This window comes from Narcine bancroftii, chromosome 8 (genome assembly GCF_036971445.1).
Source record: "Narcine bancroftii isolate sNarBan1 chromosome 8, sNarBan1.hap1, whole genome shotgun sequence".
Taxonomy (NCBI): domain Eukaryota; kingdom Metazoa; phylum Chordata; class Chondrichthyes; order Torpediniformes; family Narcinidae; genus Narcine; species Narcine bancroftii.
Genome location: NC_091476.1, coordinates 170,468,510 through 170,481,133, shown reverse-complemented (window position 1 = coordinate 170,481,133; position 12,624 = coordinate 170,468,510). Strand labels below are relative to the sequence as shown.

Genomic DNA, 12,624 nt, shown 5'->3' with positions numbered 1-12,624 from the left:
AAAGAGGGCTTTAGGCTTATTGGCCTTAATAAATCAAAGTATTGAGTACAGGAGTTGGGATGTTATGGTAAAGTTGTACAAGACATTGGTGAGGCCAAACTTGTAGTATTATCTGCAGTTTTGGTCACCTACTGCAGAAAAGATATCAATAAGGTAGAAAGAGGGCAGAGAAGATTTACTAGGATGTTGCTCAGACTTCAGGAACTGAACAATAGGGAAAGGTTGAACAGGTTAGGATGTTTATTCCCTGGAGACTAGAAGAATGAGGGGAGATTTGATAAGAGATATTTAAAATTATGAGGGGGATAGACAGAGTAAATGTGGGTTGGCTTTTTCCACTGAGGGTAGATGAGATACAAACCAGAGGACATGGGTTAAGAGTAAAAGTGGAAAAGCTTAGGCTAACTTCTTCACACAGAGGGAGGTGGGAGTGAGTAATGAGCTGTCAGCTGAAATGATGAATATGGACAAATCTTAATTATGAAGAATTTGGAAAGTTACTAGGATGGGAGGGGTATGGAGGGCTATTGCCTGTGATCAGATTAGGAGGTCGAGGCAAATAAAATGGTTCAGAACAGACTAGAAGAGCTGAGAGGGCTGAATATTATGCTATAACGTTCTATGGTTCTAAAACACAAATGTTGGAATCATATCATGGTCAATAATGATATAGTTTAAGGAAAATGGAACAGGCACTAAAAGATGGCTCTTGGATGCATGCATTTTATGAGAGGCAATCTCAGTCAGATTGATTGCCAATCAATTTGTTCTAATTAATTAATTGGTCATAAAATAAAGTAGCGATCAATCATAATCTGCCCAATTTTGCAATTTAGACTCCTGGTGGCTTCAGAAAATAGTTGTCATTTCATGGGTAATTGTGAACTGATAAATAGTGAGATTCGCCTTCATTAAGCAACCTAATTCCATTGTATTATCACCCCTGAGCTTTTCTCATTTTTATCACATTGAGCCTAATCAATCTCTCCTCATCCCACCCTTCACCTCCTCTCCTGCTTCAGTTTCTGAATGATTTGCTTCTGCTGTCATCTGTATTCATCCATATCTCACATCTCAAATCCTTCAGACCCTCTCGTGGAAGGCGGTTCAACTTTTGTGTACTTGCTCTGTAGTTTTTGCAGGTGTGGGCATTCCTTTGAACTAATTACCTTTAGCCATATGTGAAGCCACATGTGAACATCAATGAGGTTATCTTCTTTTTACTTTATTTTCTTAAGATCTATCAGGTCACATTAAGCCTGTTTATTAGAGTACTATATACAACAAACCTTTGCTGGAGTAAAATGTTACAACCACATTTTCAAGTTGTTCCATGCTACTCTGCGTAACATAGACTCTCAAGTGAATTATCTTGTGCACATGATGCGATTTCCACATCAAGTACATTTTACACCCAATTAACTTATACCCACGGAAGGTTTAGAACGGTGGGAGGAAACCAGAGCCCTTGGGGAGACACGGGGAGAATGTACAAACTCCTTATAGTCAGTGCAGGATTTGAACCCCGGTCCCAATGACTGTTGCTGTAAAGATGTCACGCTAACGGGTACACCAACCGTGCCGCTCAACTATCCGGAAATTTCAGGATTGAAACTAGTCAGAGTCCAGACAGAGTGAAGTTGAGTAGGTTTACACCAGTAATGTTTGGAAGCCAGCTTCAACGCACGAGTCTCCACATGTTGGGAATGTGTCGTCAACCCCCACAGAGCACGTTGCTGAGACACCAGTATGATCCCACAGGTACAAAGTTGAAGCTGCAGCCAGGTCCACTCCCTGTTGCCTGTCCAAAGTTTGACCAAGTACACAGAAGTTGGTTGCAAGCCCATTTAATGATGACGAGGTTCTGTGAACTTTCATTATAAATGTGCCCTTGCTTCTCAGATCCTCAATTCAAGCTTTATGTGGCTGTGTAACATTCAAATAATTGGTGTTAAGCAACTCATTTAAGTACTCCCATTTCTTGCATAAGTTTATCATATTGTTCTGTAAATGATAATGATTAATCTTATATTCCTTTATACTGTTTAACTTGGGAATTAGTCCATGTTGTTTAATTAGCTTCCATTAACATGTATTCCACCTTGCAGTTAAACCGTTCAATCGCAATAATGCATCACTATGGGGGGGGGGGGTGGGGGGGCTAACTGATTGTGGTAGCTGTAGATGCTTGCACCTATTTGAATAACCTCAGAGCATGTTGCTTGCTGTATTATGTGTATTTCTCTGTTCAGTGTAACTTAATTCATTATGCAATTCATGATAATATGGCTGGTATTTTCCAAATTCACAATTTTCGCATTCTTTTTTCTTGAGAGAATGACAAAAGATGGGTTGGTGGAGCATGCTCATAAATTTAAACATGTGAAAGATGGCGAGCACGACTGCAGGGTCAAAATTTACTGAAGCAAAGAAAGCAAATTTTCAGAAGTCCCCGTGATTATGTGCCAACAGACAATTTTCTAATTCTGAACTTCCCTTTATTCCTTTCTTTTCTTCATGTCCTCAATGGATTCAGCCAACAGATGCTGTTATTGAATTATTGTTAATTGTCCTGAGCCCTGAAAAGAGAGTTTTTAAAAATGCAGAAAAAAAGATTATTTTTATGAATATAGCACTCCAGAAGCCCCGCACCCTTCGGCCCATGGAACCCATGCAGCTCAATTCTATCCAATTAACCTAGCAAACCTGTATAATTAGGAGAATGGGAGGAAACGAGACCGCCTGGAAAAGACCCACACAGGTAAGAGGGAGAATGCATAAACTCCTTTGAGACATCGCTAGATTTTAATCCATGTCACAGTTGCTAGACGACCATTGTGCAACCACTATGTGATTATTCTGTCATCAATTACCTTTAATTAAGGTTGATAAATTTTTAAAAAATCTTTAATGTAATATTTGAAACTGGGATACCCTTTCCTTTCTCTCTGTCGTAAATCCTGAAAATCAGGCCTTTTCAGGACTATATTGAGATTGGATTAACCGATTTTGTTATTATTCCTGTTAATATGCCAATGCACTTTTAATTCACCTATTTTGATATTTATTGTTCAGTAAATCAGTGAATGAAAGGAACTACTAGTGAGTTTCAAAATAAATCAGGGCCCAAGAATTTCAGGGAACCATGAGAATCTGAGTTTAAAAGGCACGTAGGAACTAGGGTCCAATGTGCTCAACAGCATAAGAACCATAGAGAAGAGAGATGATTTCCAAGCTATGAGAACCTGGATTATTTGAGTTTCACTCTGTGCTATAACTTAAGTCCTAATGACATACACAACTGTCCCACCAGTCAATCTGCTGACAATTCAATTAAGCTTGACTTCTGGTGCCAGGCTTTTTTAGTCATAGGATTTTACAATGTGAAAACAGGTTATTCAGCTCAACCAAGTTGATAAACACGAACACTTTAGATGCTGGAATCTTGAGCAGGCAAAGAATTGTTGGAGGAACTCGAAATGGTAGAAATGGTCAATCAACATTTTGAGTCTGATCTCTTTCTTAAAGGTTATCTGCCAAAGCTAGCCCCAAATGTTTGCATTCAGCCCATAACCCTCTAAACCAGTGGTTCTCAACCTTTTGTTCCCCACTCATGTACCACCCTTGCTAACCACAGATTACCTATGATTCTAAACCTTTTTACCTATGCTAGCTTTTTTTTATAATTATTACAGTAATGCCTTTCCCTACAAGTCCCTCTGGTAGCTCATTCATATACCCACCACCATTCATATGAAGAAAGATAACCATCATGTGCCTTTTTAATCTATCCCATTTCACTTTAAATTTATGACCTCTAGTTTTAAGTTCCCAGCTCTGAAAGAAAACTATGACTATTTACCTCATGATTGTATAAACCTTTATAAGGCCCACTCAACCTTTTTACATTCCAACGAGAAAAGTCCTAGCTCATGAGCCCCAGTGACATTCTGTGAACCTTAATAAAGAAATTGCTTAGATGTCTTTGTTCCTTACTGAAGAACAATTAAGTGAATTTGTTTAATACCATTTAATAAAATGAAAAAAAAATGTTTTGCATGCCATCCAACTTGTCCACCTGTATTTAAGATAGTGACTGTGGCAAGAGTGCAGGGTATCAAGATAAGTATGGTTAAAACTGTGCCAGGGCATATGGGAATTATAAATCCATTTCAGAATCTGATAACATCAAGAAAGAAACTGTCCCTGAATCTGGAAGTTCATGTTAACTTCTGCCTGATGGAGGAGATGAGAAGAGAGTATGACCAGGGTGGGAATTTAAGGTCAAAATTCTCAGGTGCACTAGAAATGTACCAGATTTATCACGTACTCATTTGATATAGACACCATGATAAGGGACGGAAGATGTCCCATTCTTCAATTGTCCAAGTGATGCTTCTTGATGAATTTTCATTATCTCTGGAATATTTAGTTCTTAAGATTACCTTTAACTATTCTGGACTATTTAAAACTCAATAGTCTAAAAGAGCAAGAGGCTTTTGCTCTTTTTCCATTTCATGAATTTTACAGAGTCCATTGAAACCAGGAGCCAAAGTCAGAAATAAAGTTTTATGATATGGTTGGTATGTACAAATTTAGCTCAACTCAGCCACAGTGTGTTCAGTGTGAGGACGTGAACCCAAATGTTTCAATTTAATGCAGTTATTGTGAATATCAACATCAGGAAAGTGTATTATCAGGAATTTTCAAGAACTCTAGATGACACTTGCAGAAAAAAAAAAGGACTCAGGGTTAACACAATTCTGTGAATACACAGTGAAAGGGTAGACAGAATTTAAATCAGTTGCCACATCAATCACTGAAATAATTCCACATTTATTGAATTTGTGCAGGGTTGCACCAGGGTGCATTATAGAATGCTGATGCATATTAATTTGAGAGAAAGGTTTATAACTGAACTTCAAACTGAATGCAGGGATAGTGTATATGCTGTATAACCATGTATTCTCTGAAGAGATATTTCAGATTTAAAATTAAATGCAAAAAGCTTTGTGTGCCATTCCAGCCTAAATCTTTGAGGAACAAATGTACCATGTGTAAAAATTAATGGAATAATCCTTCAAAAGCTCTGGTCAAATAACACCAATATCCTCTCAAAACTGATCAGCAAACCTGGCGCTCGACACCACACTGTGTAATTGGATCATAGATTTCCTCACCTCCATACCACAATCAGTGAAGATTGGTAAGAACATCTGCTCCACAATCTCCATCAGTACCATAGGGCTACATTCTTAGCCCCCTGCTCTACTTTCTTTACACCTACATCTTGTGTGACTCGGTAAGACAATAACGTTATCTACAAATTTGATGATGATCCCACTGTGGTGGGTTGCATAAAGAAAGGTGATGAGTTAGCATGCAGGAGGGAGATTGGAAACTTGGCTGAATGGTGCACCAACAACCTTGCACTCAATCCCACCAAAATGAAAGAGCTGATTGTTGACTTCAGGAAGGGAAAACCAGAGGTGTACAATCCAGTGATCATGGAGGGAATCAGAGGTGGAGAGGTGAGAAAATTTGTTTTTGGGAGTCATTATCTCAGAGGATCTTTCCTGGACTGAACAAACTAAAAGAAATGTGAAAAAGCACGTCGGCACCTTTACTTCCTCAGGAGTTTGCGGAGGTTCGGTATGACTCCAGAAACACTGGCAAATTTTGACAGATGTGTGGTGGAAAGTGTGCTGACTGCCTGAATCATGGTCTGGTGTGGGAACACCAATACCCCTGAGCATAATGTCCACCAAAAGGTAGTGGACACAGCCCAAGACATCACAGGCAAAACCCTCCCCTATCAAGAACATCTACAGGGAACACTGCCTTCGGAGAGCATCAAGGATCCACACCACCCAGCACATGCTGTGTTCTCACTGCTGCCATCATGAAAGAGGTCTAGGTGCCACAAGACTTGCGCCATCAGGTTCAAGAACAGTGCTACTCCTCCACCATCAGACTCCTCACACACATATGCAATCAGGGACTCATTTAAGGACTCTTACTTGTGCACATTATTGAATTTTTAATGCTCTCTGCATTGCACAGTCAGATTGTTTATACTTGTAATCTGTTTAGAGTTCTTTATTTGTTTGCTGTGTACAATTATTTTTTTTGCAGTGGTAATTCTGTCTCGCCGGCAGAAAAATAATTTCTGGATGGTATGAGATGTCATGTACTCTGACAATAAATCTTTCAATATTTTTATTAATTTCATTGTATAAATGAGAATGAAATAGAATATTAATAAAACATAGAATAACACAGACGGTATTTTAACGTATGTTACATTAAAAAGTGAAAAAAACCATTAAACTTATTCTACTTATTTAACCACACCCGACAAAGGCTATTGGCTTAACATGGACAGACCCCTACTGATAATATTTTTTTTTAAAAGTAACCAATAGAGTCATAAACCAGAAAATAGTTAATCTTACAAATTTTGGAAATAATTGAGAAAAGAACCCCATAAAGAAATGAAATTAAGATTAATTTCTGTGGTGGAACATTTATTTTTTTCCCCAAAGTTAAACATTCCATCATATCAGAGAGCCGTAGAGTATGACTGGGAGGGACAGCATCAATAAGGCCCTTCTAGTGATAAGGGAAGTGAGGGAAACCTAATAGGATTGTGATGCATTCAATATTAAACCTGTTGGCCCACTTATTCCAAAGAGAGTGAGAAAAGACTTCAAATATCTTTTTTTTTTGATTCATTGAATTCTACTATATCCTTTATATGGAAAAAAAACAAGTGTGGTCTTGCCGACGTCTTGTATAGTTGTAACATGATGTCCCATCTCTTCTACTCAGTGCCCTTAATAATAAAAGCAAATATGCCAAATGCCTTCTTCACAGCCCACTCTATCTTTGCTGCCACATTCAAAGAACTATGTACTTGTATCTGTTAGGCTCTTGATTCACTAACACACTCTGGGGCCGTGTAATTTATTGTGTAAATCCTGTCCTAGTTGAACTTGCCAAAGTGTAAAACTTCATTCTTGCCCAAAACAAACTCGATCCTCCATTGTTTGATCCACTAACTCAGCTGATTAGATCACATTGTAATCTTCTATGACCTTCCTCATTGTCCCATCAAGTTTACTCTCAATAATGTTGCCTACATTTTTATTCTGGTCATTAACATAAAATTCAAGCAAGTGTGGAAAGCACCAATCCTTGAAGCATTTTACTTATCACAGAACTCCAGTCTAAAAAGCAACCCTCCTTCCTTCCTTTAAATCAAATTTTGGTTCCAATTTAATTTATATCCTATTGAACTGGCTCATTCACCCTGGGTCCAATGCAATCTAATTCCCTGGACTTTCCTACCATTCAATACTTGTAAACTTATCACAATGAACTTCAGGATGTTAGGGAGATAAAAACTGCCAGGTATTTTCTCTTTGCTGCAGTTGAAGACTATTTCATGACTCTTACTTTAGCGAGTTTCAGTGAAATTGGAAGATTAAAACTCTTTTTCGCTGCTTTCCTGTCATCTTTTAGTTCAAGGCCTCCACATAAACCAACGTGCATGCATATACAAGAAGGCATGGGAATTAAAGGATATGTCATTGGATGATCACATGTTTTACTATGTCACTGTAGCATAGGAAGGGAACAGCATGGCTTTCCAAAATGGCTATATCTGAAACCTTGGCATGTTGACCCAAACTAAAGAGGCATGCAGCTCATATATTGAACTAAGCCAACTTGTGCAAGTTGAAGGAGAGACCAACATTGTGACAAGCCGAAATAATGTGATAGGCAAATTTGAAAAAGCAAGACTCCTAGTAGAGATTCAGAATTATATAACACATTGGAGAAATATCCTCTCACTACACAAGCTGAAAAATATCTTGTTCAAGATGTGGTACAGAATTTGGAAGAAACTGTTAACTTAGAAATAGCCAATAGCTGTAAATTTGGGACAGGGAGCCAACAACAGAGTGAAAGAATATATTGTTTCATTAAAGAACTTATTCCTGAGTTTTAATCAAATCTTTTTAGGTCATGAGCTGACTGATAGATGATTGAAGATTGAGGGGGGACTTGATAAAGGTGTTTAAGATTTTAAAAGGGACAGACAGAGTAAACGTGGATAGGCTTTTTCAATTAAGAGTGGGGGAGATTCAAACCAGAGGGCATGGTTTAAGATTGAAGGGGAAAAATTATAAGGGGAACATGAGGGGAAATTTCTTTACACAAGGGGTGGTAGGGATGTGGAATGAGCTTCCGGCAGACGTGGTCGAGACGGGATCATTGGTTACATTTAAGGAAAGACTGGATAGTTACATGGATAGGAGGGGACTAGAGGGGTATGGACCGGGTGCTGGTCAGTGGGACTAGGAGGGTGGGGATTTGCTACGGCATGGACTAGTAGGGCCGAACTGGGCCTGTTCTGTGCTGTAAGTGGTTATATTGTTATATGATTTAAATCAAAATTGAATATGAAAAATCTGACCTTCCAATTTGCATGAATATCATTTTGCTAATGTCAATGCCATCTGAAAATTTGGGCAAATTTCATTCTTTATCAGCAGGTTCATCTTACACTCCACAGTAAGAGAGCTGTAGGAAAGTCTCAGGCTATGAAATTAAGTTAGATGTGTGTGGTGTGATCAGTTTAACCAGCTGTTAACTGTGGATTTGCAACAAAGATCTGGAAAGAATGCAAGGGTCTTTGTGAAAGTCTGCAGTCAAATACCATATCTCTAGTGGACATTCATGGGCCAAGTCCTAAGTAAAAGCCATTTAAAGACTTGACCTGTGTATCATTCAAGATGGCGCATGATGCCTTTTACATGGGATATGCTAAAAATACAAATGTGGAGACCTTGATTTAAAAATAATTAATGTATTGACTGAATGTACTATGAATGAAGCAGTGTTTCTGCACTTCTTGTATGTATATATGTGTATGTGTGTGTACGTGTGTGTATGTGTGTGTGTATGTGTGTGTATATGTATGTATGTGTATATATGTGTGTGTATGTGTGTATGTATGTGTGTGTATGTGTGTATATGTGTGTGTATGTGTGTGTGTATGTATATATGTGTATGTATGTGTGTGTATGTGTGTGTATATGTATGTATGTGTATATATATGTGTGTATATGTATATATATATCTATATATATATATATAGATATATATATTTATTTATATATATTTTTAAAAAAAAATATATATATATATTCTTTCTTGGCTTGGCTTCGCGGATGAAGATTTATGGAGGGGTATGCGCACATCTGCTGCAGGCTTGTTGGTGACTGACAAGTCCGATGCGGGACAGGCAGGCACGGTTGCAGCGGTTGCAAGGGAAAATTGGTTGGTTGGGGTTGGGTGTTGGGTTTTTCCTCCTTTGCCTTTTGTCAGTGAGGTGGGCTCTGCGGTCTTCTTCAAAGGAGGTTGCTGCCCGCCGAACTGTGAGGCGCCAAGATGCATGGTTGGAGGCGAGATCAGCCCACTGGTGGTGGTCAATGGGGCAGGCACCAAGAGATTTCTTTAAGCAGTCCTTGTACTTCTTCTTTGGTGCACCTCTGTCTCGGTGGCCAGTGGAGAGCTCGCCATATAACACGATCTTGGGAAGGCGATGGTCCTCCATTCTGGAGACGTGACCCACCCAGTGCAGTTAGGTCTTCAGCAGCACGGATTCGTTGCTTGCGGACCCTGCCAGCTCGAGTACTTCGATGTTGGAGATGAAGTCGCTCCCATGAATGTTGAGGATGGAGCGGAGACAACGCTGGTGGAAGCGTTCTAGGAGCCGTAGGTGATGCCAGTAAAGGACCCATGATTCGGAGCCGAACAGGAGTATGACAATGGCTCTGTACACACTAATCTTTGTGAGGTTTTTCAGTTGGTTGTTTTTCCAGACTCTTTTGTGTAGTCTTCCAAAGGCGCTATTTGCCTTGGCGAGTCTATTGTCTATCTCGTTGTCGATCCTTGCATCCGATGAAATGGTGCAGCCGAGATAGGTAAACTGGTTGACCGTTTCATATATATATTTATATATATATATATATATATATATATATATATGAAAAATAGATCCCCAGTGATATAATATGATTCAACATATTCTTTTCAATTTAGAACAATTCAGTATTTCAGATGTCAAAAGGTCACATTGTGACAACCTGCCGATCAAAGCCTTTGAAGAGTAATTTTGATGGGAATTTGAAGGAACAACACTTTGATAGAATTCACTGAACAATGATGAACTCAAATTGAATTGTATCAATGTATCAAGCAGACTTTTGATGAAAAGTGATTCTGCCATGGGCTGTTTGCTAATTATTTCAGAGATTTATTCAAATAAAGTTAACGAAAAGCTTAGATGGAAATGGTCATAACTCTGAATATCAATTCTGGTGAAATTTACAAATAGTAGGACAAATAAAGTGCACAATGGACAGTGGATACAGCATCCTCCTCATGTAAGAAACCATGAAAGCAGACAATATTAGTGAAAGAATGGCAGAGAATACTGACAAGAAGAATGATTTAGGTGTTGGTGCTTCAAAAGCTGTCCTTGACATTTTTTAGAAAGTTTTTATGATATGTTTAAAAGAAGCTAAACTGGTCTCATTGGTCTTACTTTAAGATGAGCTGCATTTGTTTACAATATTTAATAGCACGTGCTGCATCTGAAAAATTGACAGACCCAAAGAGCAAGTTATAAGAAGACAGCACAGTGGGTCTTAAATAAGGAGAGATTTGGAACATCGAAACATTTCAGAAGTTCTGGAGTCAAGGTGGATGAAGCATGTTTGTCATTGGTCAGATGAATGAGCTAATGGCAGAAGAGGAATGAAGAAGTATGAAACTAGAGTTCTTAGAGGGTTGTTGTAGAACTGATTACAGATATGGGGAATGGATGCACCATCAATAATCACAAAAGAATGAAATTGTGAAACAGATAGACTTTTATTAACTATAGACTGGAACATCCTCATTGACTGATCAAGACAGAGTGGAATGGGAAGCATGCAAATGGCTGTGGATAGGATTAGTCTCAGGAGACATGTCCAGTCGGCAGCAGCCAATCATAACACAACATTGGTTTACCACAGGGAATGTATGAAATTAGGAACAGAATTAGCTCATGATTCAATATCACCTCCTTTTCTTTACTCCACCTGGCCCTTATATTCACTGTTCCATCAAAAATTAACTTTTTCTCTTTTAAATAATAATGACAATGAATTTATTGTCATATACACAAGTACAATGTACATTTGCTCCAACATTTTTATTTGCTGATGCCAAATAGGCACTTTGGGAGAGATAGACTCAAGTTGTATATATCAAATTACTGTATGGAAAGAGATTATAAATATTCACAGTTACATTAGAGCAAAAATAAGTGGTGTTTCACTCATGTAGAGAGGTCTTTTTATGGTGCAAGTTTATGGCTCAGTAGAAAGGGGAGGTTTCATGAGCCTGATGGTCGTTGCAAAATCAAATTGTTCTCAAAATAGATGTGCCAGACCTCTGGGTTCTGCACCTTCTTCCTGAAGGTAGCAGTGAGAAGAGGGTGTGATCAGGGTGATGGGGGAGGGGGTCTTTTATAATGTTGACTACGTCCTTGAGGCAGCATCTCATTACAGTGGATGAAAGATTGGAGCCTGTGGTGGGCTTGGCTACATTTGCTACTTTCTGCAGCCTTTTGCATTCCTTGGCACTTGAATTACAAAATCAAGTCACCATTCAATGAGTTGATATACTTTCCACACCTGTGGAAGTTTGATAGAATATTTGATGACATGCCAAATTTCCTTAAATGCCTTAATACCCCAAATGATCCAACCTCAAAAATTCAATGATTCACCACCCTCTGAGGAAATAAATTTCCATACATGTCAGTATTAAATGACCAGGCCTAAAAATCTTATAACTAGGTCCTCTCATTTGCGCTTCTCCAACTCATGGAAACATCTTGATGTTTTCTCTGTCCTGGCTCCTAAGAATCTTATTTCAATAAGGTCACTGCCCGTTCACCCGAAATCCAAAGGGAGGAGCCAGATTATTGAGAAACTTCAGATGAGCAGGGAGCATGAACTTCTTAAAATGATGTTCAAATGATGATTCAGCAAATATGTGAACATAAATGAGTCCCCAGTGGCACAGTGTCAAGAGTCAAACATCTTTAGGCAGCTAAAATAGGTTCAAAATGTTAAAAGGATTAAGAATGTTTAAGACAATTTAGACCACCAGAAGTGTTCCAACACTGAGGATTTTTTGAAGCTTCCGCCTCCAGTCATTTTATTCCCTGAGTCAAGTATCCAATTGCATTTTAAATTCCTGTAATATCTTAGTCTTTACAAAATCTGGCTAACTAATCCAAGGTTTCACCAGATGGAACAAAAGAATTACAGTTAAACCTCTGTTATCCCGAATTCAAGCAACTGGAAACCTCAAACAACCAGCAAAATTATTGAGGAAAATAAATACAAGTCAAAATAAATGCAATTGAAATAAAAAATTAAAATTGTTTTCTGAAATAAGACGGAAAATCTGGTGAAGATGGAAACAACCATTCAGCCAGTGGAGGGCTTCGGTCGTGCTTTGCTCATAGAGGCTGTTTGAATAAAGTTATGTTTG

At 38.5% G+C, this 12,624-nt stretch overlaps 1 long non-coding RNA gene across 1 annotated transcript; it reads right to left on the bottom strand.

The window, feature by feature from the left end:
• Window positions 1-2,035: 2,035 nt before the first annotated feature.
• LOC138741944 (uncharacterized) lies at window positions 2,036-2,819 on the bottom strand. Its single transcript, XR_011343911.1, has 2 exons — window positions 2,707-2,819; window positions 2,036-2,579 (listed from the first exon to the last, which is right to left on the bottom strand). It is a non-coding gene; the product is annotated as an uncharacterized lncRNA (long non-coding RNA).
• Window positions 2,820-12,624: the final 9,805 nt, after the last annotated feature.